Source organism: Pithys albifrons, chromosome 20, assembly GCF_047495875.1.
Source record: "Pithys albifrons albifrons isolate INPA30051 chromosome 20, PitAlb_v1, whole genome shotgun sequence".
NCBI lineage: Eukaryota > Metazoa > Chordata > Aves > Passeriformes > Thamnophilidae > Pithys > Pithys albifrons.
The window spans coordinates 127691-146425 of NC_092477.1; positions in this window are offsets into that span (position 1 = coordinate 127691).

Sequence of the window (18735 nt, forward strand, 5' to 3'; positions counted from 1 at the left end):
TTTTCCCTGGGAGGAGTCGTCAGCCGTCTGGAATCCTGGGCTGAACAAAGCACTTTCTCTGACCTGCACGTGGCAGGCACCATCTAGCTTTTCGCCCAGGGAAAAGGTGGCAGCCTTGGGCTCTCAGGTGCCAATGATGGGTCCCCGTTAACACTAGATAAATAACAATCGCTTTCTGTCCTGGCACCTTTTCCCTGGGAGGAATTTTCGTCCGTCTGGAATTCTGGGCTAAAAACGGCTCTTTCCCTTACCCGCATGTGGCACGCACCTTCGAGCTTTGCGCCCAGGGAAAAAGTGGCAGCCCTGGGCTATCAGCGGCCAATTTTGGGGCCCCATTAACCCTAGAAAAGGCACAATCGCTTTCTGTCCTGGCACCTTTTCCCAGGGAGAAATCTTCGCTGGTCTGGAATTCTGGGATGAGAAACGGCACATTCCCAGACTTGCAAGTGGGACGCGCCGTCGACATTTGCGCCCAGGGAAAAGGTGGCAGCCTTGGGCTCTCAGGTGCCAAAGATGAGGTCCCATTACCCCTAGAAAAGGCACAATGGCTTTCTGTCCTGACACCTTTTCACAGAGAGGAATCGACTTCCGTCTGGCATTCTGGGCTGAAAAACGGCCCTTTCCCGGACCCGCACAGTGTTTGCACTGTCGAGCTTTGCACCCAGGGAAAAGGTGGCAGCCTTGGGCTCTCAGGTGCCAATGATGGGGCCTTGTTAACACTAGAAAAATAACACTTCCTTTCTGTCCTGGCACCTTTTCCCAGGGTGGAATCTTCGTCCGTCTGGAAATCTGGGTTCAAAAATGGCACTGCCCCAAACCCGCACAAGGTACACACCGTCGAGCTTTGCGCCCAGGAAAAAGGGGGCAGCCTTGGGCTCTCAGGTGGCAATGATGGTGCCCCATTACCCCTACAAAAGGCACAATGGCTTTCTGTCCTGGCACCTTTTCCCAGGGAGGAATCTTCATCGGTTTGGAATTCTTGTCTGAGAATCGGCACTTTCCTGGACCCGCAAGTGGAACGCACCATCGAGCTTTGCGTCCAGGGAAAAGGTGGCAGTCTTGGGCTCTCAGGTGCCAATGATGGGGCCCCATTACCTTTACAAAAAGCACAATGGCTTTCTGTCCTGGCACCTTTTCCCTGGGAGGAGTCTTCATTGGTCTGGAATTCTGGGCTGAAAAATGGCACTTTCTGGGACCAGCACGTGGCACGCACTGTCGTGCTTTGCGCCCAGGCAAAAGGAGGCAACCTCTGGCTCTCAGATGCCAATGACGGGCCCCCATTAACACTAGAAATGGAACAATCGCTTTCTGTCCTGGGAGCCTTTTCCCTGGGAGGAGTCGTCATCCGTCTGGAATTCTGGGCTGAACAAAGCACTTTCTCTGACCTGCACGTGGCAGGCACCATCTAGCTTTGTGCCCAGGGAAAAGGTGGCAGCCTTGGGCTCTCAGGTGCCAATGATGGGGCCTCGTTAACACTAGATAAATAACAATCGCTTTCTGTCCTGGCACCTTTTCCCTGGGAGGAATTTTCGTCCGTCTGGAATTCTGGGCTGAAAAACGGCACTTCCCCTGACCTGCAAGTGGAACGCACCGTCGAGCTTTGTGCCCAAGCAAAAGGTGGCAGTCTTGGTCTCTCTGGTGCCAATGATGGGGGCCCATTACCCCTAGAAAAAGAACAATGGCTTTCTGTCCTGGCACCTTTTCCCAGGGAGGAATCTTCATCGGTTTGGAATTCTGGTCTGAGAATCGGCACTTTCCTGGACCCGCAAGTGGAACGCACCATCGAGCTTTGCGTCCAGGGAAAAGGTGGCAGTCTTGGGCTCTCAGGTTCCAATGATGGGGCCCCATTACCTTTACAAAAAGCACAATGGCTTTCTGTCCTGGCACCTTTTCCCTGGGAGGAGTCTTCATTGGTCTTGAATTCTGGGCTGTAAAATGGCACTTTCTGGGACCAGCACGTGGCACGCACTGTCGTGCTTTGCGCCCAGGGAAAAGGAGGCAACCTCTGGCTCTCAGATGCCAATGACGGGCCCCCATTAACACTAGAAATGGAACAATCGCTTTCTGTCCTGGGAGCCTTTTTCCTGGGAGGATTCGTCATCTGTCTGGAATCCTGGGCTGAACAAAGCACTTTCTCTGACCTGCACGTCGCAGGCACCATCTAGCTTTGTGCCCAGGGAAAAGGTGGCAGCCTTGGGCTCTCAGGTGCCAATGATGGGTCCCCATTAACACTAGATAAATAACAATCGCTTTCTGTCCTGGCACCTTTTCCCTGGGAGGAATCTTCGTCCGTCTGGAATTCTGGGCTGAAAAACGGCACTTCCCCCGACCTGCAAGTGGAACGCACCGTCGAGCTTTGTGCCCAGGCAAAAGGTGGCAGCCTTGGTCTCTCAGGTGCCAATGATGGTGCCCCATTACCCCTACAAAAGGCACAATGGCTTTCTGTCCTGGCACCTTTTCCCTGGGAGGAATCTTCATTGGTCTGGAATTCTGGGCTGAAAACGGCTCTTTCCCTTACCCGCATGTGGCACGCACCGTCGAGCTTTGCGCCCAGGGAAAAGGTGGCAGCCTTGGGCTCTCAGGTGCCAAAGATGAGGTCCCATTACCCCTAGAAAAGGCACAATGGCTTTCTGTCCTGACACCTTTTCACAGAGAGGAATCGACTTCCGTCTGGAATTCTGGGCTGAAAAACGGCCCTTTCCTGGACCCGCACAGTGTTTGCACTGTCGAGTTTTGCACCCAGGGAAAAGGTGGCAGCCTTGGGCTCTCAGGTGCCAATGATGGGGCCCAATTAGCATTACAAAATACACAATGGCTTTGTCTCCTGGTACCTTTTCCCTCTGAGGAATCTTCATAGGTCTGGAATTCTGGTCTGAGAAAAATGGCACTTTCCCGGACCCGCAAGTGGAACGCTCCGTCGAGCTTTGCGCCCAGGCAAAAGGTGGCAGCCTTGGGCTCTCAGGTGTCAATTTTGGGGCCCCATTAACCCTAGAAAAGGCACAATTGCTTTCTGTCCAGGCACCTTTTCCCTGGGAGAAATCTTCATCGGCCTCGAATTCTGGGATGAGAAACAACACATTCCTGGACCCGCAAGTGGCACGCACCGTCGAGCTTTGCGCTCAGGGAAAAGGTGGCAGCCTTCGGCTCTCAGGTGTCAATGATGGAGCCCCATTAACCCTAGAAAAGGAACAATCGATTTCTGTCCTGACACCTTTTCCCAGGGAGGAATCTTCATCGGTCTGGAATTCTGGAATGAGAAACGGCAATTTCCCGGACCCTCACGTAGCACGCATGGTCGAGTTTTGCGCCCAGGGTGTAGGAGGCAACCTTGGGCTCTCAGGTGCCAATGATGGGGGCCGATTAACCCTAGAAATGGAACAATCGCTTTCTTTCCTGGGAGCCTCTTCCCTGTGAGGAGTCTTCATCTGTCTTGAATTGAGGGCTGAAAAACGGCACTTTCCCGGACAAGAAAGTGGTACGCGCCGTTGATGTTTGCACCCACGGAAAAGGTGGCAGCCTTGAACTCTGAGGTGCCAATGATGGGGCACCATTGACCCTAGAAAAGGACAATTCGATTTCTGACCTGACACCTTTTCCCTGGGAGGTGTCTTCGTCCGTCTGGAATTCTGGGCTGAAAAATGGCACTTCCCCGGACCCGCAAGTGGCACGCGCCGTCGACATTTGCGCCCAGGCAAAAGGTGGCAGCCTTGGGCTCTCAGGTGCCAATGTTGGGGCCCCGTTAACACTAGAAAAATAACACTTGCTTTCTGTCCTGGCACCTTTTCCCAGGGAGGAATCTTCGTCCGTCTGGAAATCTGGGTTCAAAAATGGCACTGCCCCAAACCCGCACAAGGTAAACACCGTCGAGCTTTGCGCCCAGGAAAAAGGGGGCAGCCTTGGGATCTCAGGTGCCAATGATGGGGCCCCATTACCCCTACAAAAGGCACAATGGCTTTCTGTCCTGGCACCTTTTCCCAGGGAGGAATCTTCATCGGTTTGGAATTCTTGTCTGAGAATCGGCACTTTCCTGGACCCGCAAGTGGAACGCACCATCGAGCTTTGCGTCCCGGGAAAAGGTGGCAGTCTTGGGCTCTCAGGTGCCAATGATGGGGCCCCATTACCTTTACAAAAGGCACAATGGCTTTCTGTCCTGGCACCTTTTCCCAGGGAGGAATCTTCATCGGTTTGGAATTCTGGTCTGAGAATCGGCACTTTCCTGGACCCGCAAGTGGAACGCACCATCGAGCTTTGCGTCCAGGGAAAAGGTGGCAGTCTTGGGCTCTCAGGTTCCAATGATGGGGCCCCATTACCTTTACAAAAAGCACAATGGCTTTCTGTCCTGGCACCTTTTCCCTGGGAGGAGTTTTCATTGGTCTGGAATTCTGGGCTGTAAAATGGCACTTTCTGGGACCAGCACGTGGCACGCACTGCTGTGCTTTGCGCCCAGGGAAATGAGGCAACCTCTGACTCTCAGATGCCAATGACGAGCCCCCATTAACACTAGAAATGGAACAATCGCTTTCTGTCCTGGGAGCCCTTTCCCTGGGAGGAGTCGTCATCCTTCTGGAATCCTGGGCTGAAGAAAGGTCTTTCTCTGACCTGCACGTGGCAGGCACCATCTAGCTTTGCGGCCAGGGAAAAGGTGGCAGCCTTGGGCTCTCAGGTGCCAAATTTGGGGCCCCATTAACCCTAGAAAAGGCACAATTGCTTTCTGCCCTAGCACCTTTTCCCAGGGAGAAATCTTCATCGGTCTGGAATTCTGGGCCGAAAAAGGGCACTTCCCCGGACCTGCAAGTGGAACGCACCGTCGAGCTTTGTGCCCAGGCAAAAGGTGACAGCCTTGGGCTCTCGGGTGCCAATGATGGGGCCCCATTACCCCTAGAAAAAGAACAATCGCTTTCTGTCCTGTCACCTTTTCCTTGGGAGGAATCTTCATTGGTCTGGAATTCTGGGCTGAAAACGGCTCTTTCCCTTACCCGCATGTGGCACGCACCGTTGAGCTTTGCACCCAGGGAAAAGGTGGCAGCCTTGAGCTCTCAGGTGCCATATTTGGGGCCCCATTAACCCTAGAAAAGGCACAATTGCTTTCTGCCCTGGCACCTTTTCCCAGGGAGAAATCTTCATCGGTCTTGAATTCTGGAATGAGAAACAACATTTTCCAGGACCAGCATGTGGCACGCGCTGTCGAGCTTTGCGCCCAGGGAAAAGGTGGCAACCTCTGGCTCTCAGATGCCAATGACGGGCCCCCATTAACACTAGAAATGGAACAATCGCTTTCTGTCCTTGGACCCTTTTCCCTGGGAGGAGTCGTCATCCTTCTGGAATCCTGGGCTGAACAAAGGTCTTTCTCTGACCTGCACGTGGCAGGCACCATCTAGATTTGCACCCAGGGAAAAGGTGGCAGCCTTGGGCTCTCAGGTGCCAATGATGGGTCCCCGTTAACACTAGATAAATTACAATCGCTTTCTCTCCTGGCACCTTTTTCCCTGGGAGGAATTTTTGTCCGTCTGGAATTCTGGGCTGAAAAACGGCACTTCCCCCAACCTGCAAGTGGAACGCACCGTCGAGCTTTGTGCCCAGGCAAAAGGTGACAGCCTTGGGCTCTCGGGTGCCAATAATGGGGCCCCATTACCCCTACAAAAAGAACAATCGCTTTCTGTCCTGTCACGTTTTCCCTCGTAGGAATCTTCATTGGACTGGAATTCTGGGCTGAAAACGGCTCTTTCCCTTACCCGCATGTGGCACGCACCGTCGAGCTTTGCGCCCAGGGAAAAGGTGGCAGCCTTGAGCTCTCAGGTGCCAATGATTGGGCCCAATTAGCATTACAAAATACACAATGGCTTTGTCTCCTGGTACCTTTTCCCTCTGAGGAATCTTCATAGGTCTGGAATTCTGGGCTAAAAAATGGCACTTTCCTGGACCCACACGTATAACGCTCCATCGAGCTTTGCGCACAGGTAAAAGGTGACAGACTTGGGCTCTCAGGTGTCAATTTTGGGGCCCCATTAACCCTAGAAAAGGCACAATTGCTTTCTGTCCTGGCACCTTTTCCCTGGGAGAAATCTTCATCGGCCTCGAATTCTGGGATGAGAAACAGCACATTCCTGGACCCGCAAGTGGCACGCACCGTCGAGCTTTGCGCTCAGGGAAAAGGTTGCAGCCTTGGGCTCTCAGGTGCCAATGATGGGTCCCCATTAGTCCAAGAAAACGAGAAATCCATTCCTGTCCTGGCACCTTTTCCCAGGGAGGAATCTTCATCGGTCTGGAATTCTGGAATGAGAAACGGCAATTTACGGGACCCTCACGTAGCACGCATGGTCGGGCTTTGCGCCCAGGGTATAGGAGGCAACCTTGGGCTCTCAGGTGCCAATGATGGGGCCCGATTAACCCTAGAAATGGAACAATCGCTTTCTGTCCTGGGAGCCTCTTCCCTGTGAGGAGTCTTCATCCGTCTGGGATTCAGGGCTGAAAAACGGCACTTTCCCGGACAAGAAAGTGGTACGCGCCGTTGATGTTTGCGCCCACGGAAAAGGTGGCAGCCTTGAACTCTGAGGTGCCAATGATGGGGCACCATTGACCCTAGAAAAGGAGAATTCAGTTTCTGACCTGGCACCTTTTCCCTGGGAGGTGTCTTCATCTGTCTGGATTTCTGGGCTGAAAATGGTACTTCCCCGGACCCGCAAGTGGCACGCGCCGTCGACATTTGCGCCCAGGCAAAAGGTGGCAGCCTTGGGCTCTCAGGTGCCAATGATGGGGCCCCGTTAACACTAGAAAAATAACACTTGCTTTCTGTCCTGGCATCTTTTCCCAGGGAGGAATCTTCATCCGTCTGGAAATCTGGATTCAAAAATGGCACTGCCCCAAACCCGCACAAGGTACACACCGTCGAGCTTTGCGCCCAGGGAAAAGGGGGCAGTCTTGGGCTCTCAGGTGCCAATGATGGGGCCCCATTACCTTTACAAAAAGCACAATGGCTTTCTATCCTGGCACCTTTTCCCTGGGAGGAGTCTTCATTGGTCTTGAATTCTGGGCTGTAAAGTGGCACTTTCTGGGACCAGCACGTGGCACGCACTGTCGTGCTTTGCACCCAGGGAAAAGGAGGCAACTTCTGGCTCTCAGATGCCAATGACGGGCCCCCATTAACACTAGAAATGGAACAATCGCTTTCTGTCCTGGGAGCCTTATCCCTGTGAGGAGTTGTCATCCTTCTGGAATCCTGGGCTGAACAAAGGTCTTTCTCTGACCTGCACGTGGCAGGCACCATCTAGCTTTGCGCCCAGGGAAAAGGTGGCAGCCTTGGGCTCTCGGGTGCCAATGATGGGTCCCCGTTAACACTAGATAAATAACAATCGCTTTCTGTCCTGGCACCTTTTCCCTGGGAGGAATTTTCATCCGTCTGGAATTCTGGGCTGAAAAACGGCACTTCCCCGGACCTGCAAGTGGAACGCACCGTCGAGCTTTGTGCCCAGGCAAAAGGTGGCAGCCTTGGGCTCTCGGGTGCCAATAATGGGGCCCCATTACCCCTAGAAAAAAAACAATCGCTTTCTGTCCTGGCACTTTTACAAAATACACAATAGCTTTGTCTCCTGGTACCTTTTCCCTCTGAGGAATCTTCATAGGTCTGGAATTCTGGGCTGAAAAATGGCACTTTCCCGGACCCGCACGTGGAACGCTCCGTCGAGCTTTGCGCCCAGGGAAAAGGTGGCAGCCTTGGGCTCTCAGGTGTCCATTTTGGGACCCCATTAACCCTAGAAAAGGCACAATTGCTTTCTGTCCAGGCACCTTTTCCCTGGGAGAAATCTTCATCGGCCTCGAATTCTGGGATGAGAAACAGCACATTCCTGGACCCGCAAGTGGCACGCACCGTCGAGCTTTGCGCTCAGGAAAAAGGTGGCAGCCTTCGGCTCTCAGGTGTCAGTGATGGGTCCCCATTACTCCTAGAAAAGGAGAAATCCATTCCTGTCCTGGCACCTTTTCCCAGGGAGGAATCTTCATCGGTCTGGAATTCTGGAATGAGAAACGGCAATTTCCCGGACCCTCACGTAGCACGCATGGTCGAGCTTTGCGCCCAGGGTATAGGAGGCAACCTTGGGCTCTCAGGTGCCAATGATGGAGCCCGATTAACCCTAGAAATGGAACAATCGCTTTCTGTCCTGGGAGCCTCTTCCCTGTGAGGAGTCTTCATCCGTCTGGAATTGAGGGCTGAAAAACGGCACTTTCCCGGACAAGAAAATGGTACGTCCCGTTGATGATTGTGCCCACGGAAAAGGTGGCAGCCTTGAACTCTCAGGTGCCAATGATGGGGCACCATTGACCCTAGAAAAGGACAATTCGATTTCTGACCTGGCACCGTTTCCCTGGGAGGTGTCTTCGTCCGTCTGGAATTCTGGGCTGAAAAATGGCACTTCCCCCGACCCGCAAGTGGCACGCGCCGTCGACATTTGTGCCCAGGCAAAAGGTGGCAGCCTTGGGCTCTCAGGTGCCAATGATGGGGCCCCATTACCCCTAGAAAAAGAACAATGGCTTTCTGTCCTGGCACCTTTTCCCTGGGAGGAATCTTCATTGGTCTGGAATTCTGGGCTGAAAACGGCTCTTTCCCTTACCCGCATGTGGCACGCACCGTCCAGCTTTGCGCCCAGGGAAAAGGTGGCAGCCCTGGGCTCTCAGCTACAAATTTTGGAGCCCCATTAACCCTAGAAAAGGCACAATCACTTTCTGTCCTGGCTCCTTTTCCCAGGGAGAAATCTTCACTGGCCTGGAATTCTGGGATGAGAAACGGCACATTCCCGGACTTGCAAGTGGCACGCGCCGTCGACATTTGCGCCAAGGGAAAAGGTGGCAGCCTTGGGCTCTCAGATGCCAATGATGGGGTCCCATTACCTTTACAAAAAGCACAATGGCTTTCTGTCCTGGCACCTTTTCCCTGGGAGGAGTCTTCATTGGTCTGGAATTCTGGGCTGTAAAACGGCACTTTCTGGGACCAGCACGTGGCACGCACTGTCGTGCTTTGCGCCCAGGCAAAAGGAGGCAACCTCTGGCTCTCAGATGCCAATGACGGGCCCCCATTAACACTAGAAATGGAACAATCGCTTTCTGTCCTGGGAGCCCTTTCCCTGGGAGGAGTCGTCAGCCGTCTGGAATCCTGGGCTGAACAAAGGTCTTTCTCTGACCTGCACGTGGCAGGCACCATCTAGCTTTGCGCCCAGGGAAAAGGTGGCAGCCTTGGGCTCTCAGGTGCCAATGATGGGGCCCCGTTAACACTAGAAAAATAACACTTGCTTTCTGTCCTGGCACCTTTTCCCAGGGAGGAATCTTCGTCCGTCTGGACTTCTGGGCTGAAAAACGGGACTTCCCCCAACCTGCAAGTGGAACGCACCGTCGAGCTTTGTGCCCAGGCAAAAGGTGGCAGCCTTGGGCTCTCAGGTGCCAATGATGGGGCCCCATTAACCCTAGAAAAGGCACAATCACTTTCTGTCCTGGCACCTTTTCCCAGGGAGAAATCTTCGCTGGCCTGGAATTCTGGGATGAGAAACGGCACATTCCCGGACTTGCAAGTGGCACGCGCCGTCGACATTTGTGCCCAGGGAAAAGGTGGCAGCCTTGGGCTCTCAGGTGCCAAAGATGAGGTTCCATTACCCCTAGAAAAGGCACAATGGCTTTCTGTCCTGACACATTTTCCCAGAGAGGAATCTACTTCCGTCTGGAATTCTGGGCTGAAAAAGGGCCCTTTCCCGGACCCGCACAGGGTATGCACCGTCGAGCTTTGCACCCAGGGAAAAGGTGGCTGCCTTGGGCTCTCAGGTGCCAATGATGGGGCCCAATTAGCATTACAAAATACACAATGGCTTTGTCTCCTGGTACCTTTTCCCTCTGAGCAATCTTCATAGGTCTGGAATTCTGGGCTGAAAAATGGCACTTTCCCGGACCCGCACGTGGAACGCTCCATCGAGCTTTGCGCCCAGGGAAAAGGTGGCAGCCTTGGGCTCTCAGGTGTCAATTTTGGGGCCCCATTAACGCTAGAAAAGGCACAATTGCTTTCTGCCCTGGCACCTTTTCCCTGGGAGAAATCTTCATCGGCCTCGAATTCTGGGATGAGAAACACACATTCCTGGACCCGCAAGTGGCACGCACTGTCGAGCTTTGCGCTCAGGGAAAAGGTTGCAGCCTTGTGCTCTCAAGTGCCAATGATGGGGCCCCATTACCTTTACAAAAAGCACAATGGCTTTCTGTCCTGGCACCTTTTCCCTGGGAGGAGTCTTCATTGGTCTTGAATTCTGGGCTGTAAAATGGCACTTTCTGGGACCAGCACGTGGCACGCACTGTCGTGCTTTGCGCGCAGGCAAAAAGAGGCAACCTCTGGCTCTCAGATGCCAATGACGGGCCCCCATTAACACTAGAAATGGAACAATCGCTTTCTGTCCTGGGAGCCTTTTTCCTGGGAGGATTCGTCATCCGTCTGGAATCCTGGGCTGGACAAAGCACTTTCTCTCACCTGCACGTGGCAGGCACCATCTAGCTTTGCGCCCAGGGAAAAGGTGGCAGCCTTGGGCTCTCAGGTGCAAACTATGGGTTCCCGTTAACACTAGATAAATAACAATCGCTTTCTGTCCTGGCACCTTTTCCCTGGGAGGAATTTTCGTCCGTCTGGAATTCTGGGCTGAAAAACGGCACTTCCCCCGACCTGCAAGTGGAACGCACCGTCGAGCTTTGTGCCCAGGCAAAAGGTGGCAGCCTTGGTCTCTCAGGTGCCAGTGATGGGGCCCCATTACCCCTAGAAAAAGAACAATGGCTTTCTGTCCTGGCACCTTTTCCCTGGGAGGAATCTTCATTGGTCTGGAATTCTGGGCTGAAAACGGCTCTTTCCCTTACCCGCATGTGGCACGCACCGTCGAGCTTTGCGCCCAGGGAAAAGGTGGCAGCCTTGGGCTCTCAGGTGCCAAAGATGAGGTCCCATTACCCCTAGAAAAGGCACAATGGCTTTCTGTCCTGACACCTTTTCACAGAGAGGAATCGACTTCCGTCTGGAATTCTGGGCTGAAAAACGGCCCTTTCCCGGACCCGCACAGGGTATGCACCGTCGAGTTTTGCACCCAGGGAAAAGGTGGCAGCCTTGGGCTCTCAGGTGCCAATGATGGGGCCCAATTAGCATTACAAAATACACAATGGCTTTGTCTCCTGGTACCTTTTCCCTCTGAGGAATCTTCATAGGTCTGGAATTCTGGTCTGAGAAAAATGGCACTTTCCCGGACCCGCAAGTGGAACGCTCCGTCGAGCTTTGCGCCCAGGCAAAAGGTGGCAGCCTTGGGCTCTCAGGTGTCAATTTTGGGGCCCCATTAACCCTAGAAAAGGCACAATTGCTTTCTGTCCAGGCACCTTTTCCCTGGGAGAAATCTTCATCGGCCTCGAATTCTGGGATGAGAAACAGCACATTCCTGGACCCGCAAGTGGCACGCACCGTCGAGCTTTGCGCTCAGGGAAAAGGTGGCAGCCTTCGGCTCTCAGGTGTCAATGATGGAGCCCCATTAACCCTAGAAAAGGAACAATCGCTTTCTGTCCTGACACCTTTTCCCAGGGAGGAATCTTCATCGGTCTGGAATTCTGGAATGAGAAACGGCAATTTCCCGGACCCTCACGTAGCACGCATGGTCGAGTTTTGCGCCCAGGGTATAGGAGGCAACCTTGGGCTCTCAGGTGCCAATGATGGAGCCCGATTAACCCTAGAAATGGAACAATCGCTTTCTTTCCTGGGAGCCTCTTCCCTGTGAGGAGTCTTCATCTGTCTTGAATTGAGGGCTGAAAAACGGCACTTTCCCGGACAAGAAAGTGGTACGCGCCGTTGATGTTTGCACCCACGGAAAAGGTGGCAGCCTTGAACTCTGAGGTGCCAATGATGGGGCACCATTGACCCTAGAAAAGGACAATTCGATTTCTGACCTGACACCTTTTCCCTGGGAGGTGTCTTCGTCCGTCTGGAATTCTGGGCTGAAAAATGGCACTTCCCCGGACCCGCAAGTGGCACGCGCCGTCGACATTTGCGCCCAGGCAAAAGGTGGCAGCCTTGGGCTCTCAGGTGCCAATGTTGGGGCCCCGTTAACACTAGAAAAATAACACTTGCTTTCTGTCCTGGCACCTTTTCCCAGAGAGGAATCTTCGTCCGTCTGGAAATCTGGGTTCAAAAATGGCACTGCCCCAAACCCGCACAAGGTACACACCGTCGAGCTTTGCGCCCAGGAAAAAGGGGGCAGCCTTGGGCTCTGAGGTGCCAATGATGGGGTCCCATTACCCCTACAAAAGGCACAATGGCTTTCTGTCCTGGCACCTTTTCCCAGGGAGGAATCTTCATCGGTTTGGAATTCTTGTCTGAGAATCGGCACTTTCCTGGACCCGCAAGTGGAACGCACCATCGAGCTTTGCGTCCAGGGAAAAGGTGGCAGTCTTGGGCTCTCAGGTGCCAATGATGGGGCCCCATTACCTTTACAAAAAGCACAATGGCTTTCTGTCCTGGCACCTTTTCCCTGGGAGGAGTCTTCATTGGTCTGGAATTCTGGGCTGTAAAATGGCACTTTCTGGGACCAGCACATGGCACGCACTGTCGTGCTTTGCGCCCAGGGAAAAAGAGGCAACCTCTGGCTCTCAGATGCCAATGACGGGCCCCCATTAACACTAGAAATGGAACAATCGCTTTCTGTCCTGGGAGCCTTTTCCCTGGGAGGAGTCGTCATCCGTCTGGAATTCTGGGCTGAACAAAGCACTTTCTCTGACCTGCACGTGGCAGGCACCATCTAGCTTTGTGCCCAGGGAAAAGGTGGCAGCCTTGGGCTCTCAGGTGCCAATGATGGGGCCCCGTTAACACTAGAAAAATAACACTTGCTTTCTGTCCTGGCACCTTTTGCCAGGGAGGAATCTTCGTCCGTCTGGAAATCTGGGTTCAAAAATGGCACAGCCCCAAACCCGCACAAGGTACACACCGTCGAGCTTTGCGCCCAGGGAAAAGGTGGCAGCCTTGGGCTCTCAGGTGCCAATGATGGTGCCCCATTACCCCTACAAAAGGCTAAATGGCTTTCTGTCTGTGCTGGTTTAAAGGTGAACCAGCAGGGGAAATGAACTCACCACGAGAGAGATTATATGTCAGACCTTAAATTTAATAATAATATTACAATAATGACACTGACACACAAGGGAAATTGCTTTCAGCTCACAAAACCCCAGCAGTATAACCCAGTGTCCTGGGGCACAAACCCAAATGGTGTTTGTTTGCCCTTGTGCTGAGACCCCTGTGGTTCCCCCAAGTCCAGAGCAAAAGGAAAAGAAAAACCTGTTGGTGCAGGCGAGGGCTGTGGTCTGGGCGAGAGCGGTGATCTCCTCCTGTCTAGGTCCTGCTGCTGCTCTGGATCCGACGAGAGGTTTCCGAGGTCTTCTTACCCACCACTTATGTACCCTCAGGGAGCACTCAGTCCCTCCCCCTGGGCGGGGACTCACACAATGGGTGATTAACTCTGGGAGCCAGGGGGTGTTGAGCTGTTGATGGCCCATTAGCAGCTCCGCCCCCCTCAGGCTGGGTGTGAAGGTGATAGTGGCCCCCTGGGCAGCTGCTGCTAATGGCCCATTGACCTTGGGGAATGATTAGAGGGGGTAGAATACACAGCTTTGATCACCCCCACACAGGGTTAGCTAGTCCCTCCTGCTGAACTAGGACATTATCCACCCCTTATTCTACTCCATCTAGTCATTCCCAAATTAATCCCCTTTTTACCTATACATACATATATATACACATATATACAATGAAACATTACAAACTCTTCTCGCTCAAAATTAGGTCCCCTTGTGGTACACAATGTGTTTCTCCATCTTTTTGCATTATCCACCAAGTGCAACCAGGTCCTTGAGCAAAGACAATCCCTCGGATGGGTTTGCCTTTGTTTGAGGTGGGACTCACCCAAACAGTCTTTCCTAACATACCTCTCATATGGACCACAGGGACTTTATCTCCATCTACAGTATTCAAGAGTTCTGATTGGGCAGGGCCAGCTCGATTGATGGAGCCCCGGGTGTTGACCAACCAGGTGGCCTTTGCCAAATGCAGCTCCCAGTGTTTGAAAGTTCCCCCACCCAATGCCTTCAAGGTTGTTTTCAGCAGTCTATTACATCGCTCAACTTTCCCGGCAGCTGGAGCATGGTAGGGGATATGATACACCCACTCAATGCCGTGCTCTCTAGCCCAGGTGTCTATGAGGCTGTTCTAGAAGTGGGTGCCGTTGTCAGACTCTATTCTCTCTGGGGTGCCGTGTCTCCACAGGACTTGTTTCTCAAGGCCCAGGATGGTATTCCGGGCAGTGGCGTGAGATACGGGGTATGTCTCCAGCCATCCAGTGGTTGCCTCTACCATGGTCAGCACATAGCGCTTGCCTTGGCGTGTTTGGGGAAGTGTGATGTAGTCAACTTGCCAGGCTTCCCCATACCTGTATTTCGACCACCGTCCACCATACCATAGAGGCTTCACCCGCTTGGCCTGCTTGATGGCAGCACATGTGTCACAGTCATGGATAACCTGTGAGACACCGTCCATGGTTAGATCCACCCCTCGGTCACGAGCCCATCTGTATGTCGCATCTCTGCCCTGATGACCAGAGGCATCATGGGCCCATCAGGCTAGAAACAATTCACCTTTATGCTGCCAATCCAGATCTACCTGAGAGACTTCAATCCTGGCAGCTCGAGCCACCTGCTCGTTGTTACGATGCTCCTCATTAGCCCGGCTCTTGGGTACATGAGCATCTACGTGACGGACCTTCACACTCAGCTTCTCTACCCGGGCAGCGATGTCCTGCCACATCTCAGCCGCCCAGATGGGTTTCCCTTTGCGCTGCCAGCCGGCCTTTCTCCAACGCTCCAGCCATCCCCACAGAGCATTGGCCACCATCCACGAGTCACTGTAAAGGTAGAGTCTTGGCCACTTCTCTCGTTCAGTGATATCCAAAGCCAGCTGAACAGCTTTCAGCTCTGCGACCTGACTTGATCCACCTTGTCCTTCAGTCGCTTCTGCAACTCGACGTGTAGGACTCCATACAGCTGCTTTCCATTTCCGGCTTGTCCCTACAATGCGGCAAGAGCCATCTGTGAAGAGAGCATATCGCTTCTCCTCTTCTGGTAGCTGGTTATATGGTGGGGCCTCCTCAGCTCGTGTCACCTGCTCCTCTTCTTCTTCAGAGGACAATCCGAAACTCTCACCTTCCGGCCAGTTAGTGATGATTTCCAAAATCCCAGGGCGATTAGGATTCCCTATCCAGGTTCGCTGCGTGATCAGAGCGATCCACTTACTCCATGTGGCATCAGTGGCATGATGGGTAGAAGGAGCTTTTCCTTTGAACATCCAGCCCAACACTGGTAGTCGGGGTGCCAGGATGAGCTGTGCCTCAGTGCCAATCACTTCTGAGGCGGCTCGAACTCCTTCATAAGCTGCCAGGATCTCTTTCTCAGTTGGGGTATAGCTAGCCTCAGATCCTTTGTATCCCCGACTCCAGAATCCCAGCGGTCGTCCTCGAGTCTCCTCAGGTACTTTCTGCCAGAGGCGCCAGGATGGGCCATTCTCCCCAGCTGCAGTGTAGAGCACATTCTTCACATCCTGTCCTGTCCTGACTGGCCCAAGGGCTACTGCATGGGTAATCTCCTGTTTAATCTGCTCAAAGGCTTGTTGTTGTTCAGGGCCCCACTGGAAATCATTTTTCTTCCGTGTCACAAGGTAGAGAGGGCTTACAATCTGACTGTGCTCAGGGATATGCATCCTCCAAAAGCCCACCGCACCTAGGAAAGCCTGAGTTTCCTTCTTGCTGGTCGGTGGGGACATAGCTGCTATTTTGTTGATCACCTCTGTTGGAATCTGACGACGCCCGTCTTGCCACTTCACTCCTAGGAACTGAATTTCCTGAGCAGGTCCCTTGACCTTACTTCGTTTAATGGTAAAACCAGCTCTTAGGAGAATCTGGATTATCTTCTTTCCTTTCTCAAAAACCTCCCCTGCTGTGTTCCCCCATACAATGATGTCATCGATGTACTGTAGATGTTCTGGAGCCTCACCCTTTTCCAATGCAGTCTGGATCAGTCCATGGCAAATGGTGGGACTGTGTTTCCACCCCTGGGGCAGTCGATTCCAGGTGTACTGCACCCCCATCCAGCTGAAAGCGAACTGCGGCCTGCACTCTGCTGCCAACGGAATGGAGAAAAAGGCATTGGCAATGTCGATGGTGGCATACCACTTGGCTGCCTTGGACTCCAGCTCATACTGAAGCTCCAGCATGTCCGGCACAGCGGCACTCGGGGGGGGGAGTGTGACCTCATTGAGACCACGGTAATCCACCGTCAGCCTCCACTCTCCACTGGACTTTCGTACTGGCCATTGGGGCTATTAAAGGGTGAGTGAGTCTTGCTGACCACCCCTTGGCTCTCCAGCTCACGAATCATCTTGTGTATGGGGGTCACAGAGTCTCAGTCAGTGCGGTATTGCCAACGGTGCACTGTGGCTGTGGCCAGCGGTACCAATTGTTCTTCAACTTTCAGCAGTCCCACAGCAGAAGGGTCCTCTGAGAGGCCAGGCAAGGTGCTCAGCTGTCTGATTTCCTCTGTCTCCACAGCAGCTATGCCAAAGGCCCAACGCAGTCCCTTTGGGTCTTTGAAATATCCATTCCTCAGGTAGTCTATGCCAAGGATACATGGGGCTTCTGGACCAGTCACAATGGGGTGTCTATGCCATTCCTTCCCAGTCAAGCTGACTTCAGCTTCCAGTACAGTCAGCTGTTGGGATCCCCCTGTCACCCCAGAAATAGAGATGGATTCTGCCCCAATGTATCCTGATGGCATCAACGTGCATTGTGCACCAGTGTCCACTAAACCTTTGTATTTCTGTGGGTCTGATGAGGCAGGCCACCGAATCCACACAGTCCAATAAACCCGATTGTCCCTCTCCTCTACCTGGCTAGAGGCAGGGCCCCGCTAGTTCTGGTCATAGTATTCACTGCGCTCTCCCTGTGAATATGACCTGGAGGTTCCTTCAAGAGGATCGGGCATAACATCATCATTCCTATACTGTCTGGAGCCTTGCCCACGAGAGACCGGAGCAGCCTTCAACCTTGAAGAATTCCCTGTGTTAGTTGTGCCTCTTTGCAATTCACTTACCCGAGCTGCTAAGGAAGAGGTGGGTTTCCCATCCCACTTCCTCATATCTTCTCCATGCTCACGGAGGTAAAACCACAGATTGCCGCGTGGAGTGTACCCTTTCTCCTTAGCTGGAAGACGCCTGCTTCTGATGGCAGAGACTCTCGTTTGTTCTGGAGAGATATGGAAGAGTCCTTCCTTAATCTTCTCTTCCAGTTCAGCCAGTTTTGTTTCCACAGCTGAGACGTGGGCTCGTAATGGAGCAGTTTGCTGACCAGTGCACCCACCTTGTCTTGTCCCTCTCTCCACTGCAATGTTGCAAGGTAGCGAGAATACATTTCTGGCCCAAGTCAAGCAAATTTTAACCACATCTGGGATGTGCACTGGACACCATCTGGACTTTTAGGGAATCTCTCATCCTCTGAAAAGATTATCTCCAGTACGGCTAATTCCCTTAAGCACCGGATACCTTGTTCCATCGTGTTCCATTGTCCTTGCTGTACGTGGAGGTCCTCCTTACAAAGATATCTCTCCCTCACGCTTGACAACAGTCGCCGCCAGAGGCTGAGAGTTTCCTGTCTCTTTCCAATGCCCTGATCAATGACAACATCTCGAGAAAGGGATCCCAGCTGCCTTGCCTCACTCCCATCTAGAATTGTATCATTGGCTGCAGCATCCCAGATTCGAAGTAGCCAGATCAAGATGGACTCATTTGCCTGTCGTGTGAACTCTCTCCGGAGCTCACGCAGCTCTCCCAGGGATAGGGACAGGGTGATTATTTCTGGCTCCATTTCTTCTGCTTGAGATGAAGGTCCTGCCTCTTCCTCGTCATGTGCTATACGAACTGATTTGGTCTTTGATTTTCTTTTCTGGACAGGGGCAACTGCTATCGGTTTCTGTTGTCCTTCTGGCTCCTCCATGGTTTGTGTGGACATGGTGCTGGTTGATTTGTTTCCCTTTCTCTCTGGCTCAGCTGTGGTTTGTGTGGGCATGGTGCTGGTTGATGTGTCTCTCTTCCTCTCTGGCTCAGTCATGGTCTGGGTGGACATGCTGCTGGTTGATGTATCTCTCTTCCTCTCTGGCTCAGCCGTGGTTTGGGTGGACATGGTGCCTGTGGATTTGCTCCTTTTCTCCTCCTCCTGATGATGCTGTACCACACCAAGCAGTGTGCGGTAGGCAGTGGCCAGGGCCCAGCAGGTTGCTGTGAGCTGCACATCTCTGGGACTACCAGAGCATCTTCCTTTCACATAGCTTAGCATTTTGGCAGAGTCCTGCAGTTGTTCTGGGGTGAATTTCCAGACCATTTGAGGAGAGAAGGTCTCCAAATACTGGCCCATATCTTCCCACTTCCCGTGCCACTCAACATCATCCGCTCCCAGGGCAGGCCTCCAGCAAGTCTCCTTAGAAAGCCCAGTTCTGAACCTAAACATGGTGTATAAAGTACAGAGGAGACAAAGCAACACTAACAGCACTAACAGTAGGATTATGCTGTCCCTAACATCAAAAGGAAGCTCAATATTTTCAATGATTGTTGTAGCAGAGGTGAAAAGGTGGAAGTAACCATCTCCGCCTGTTTTCCCCACA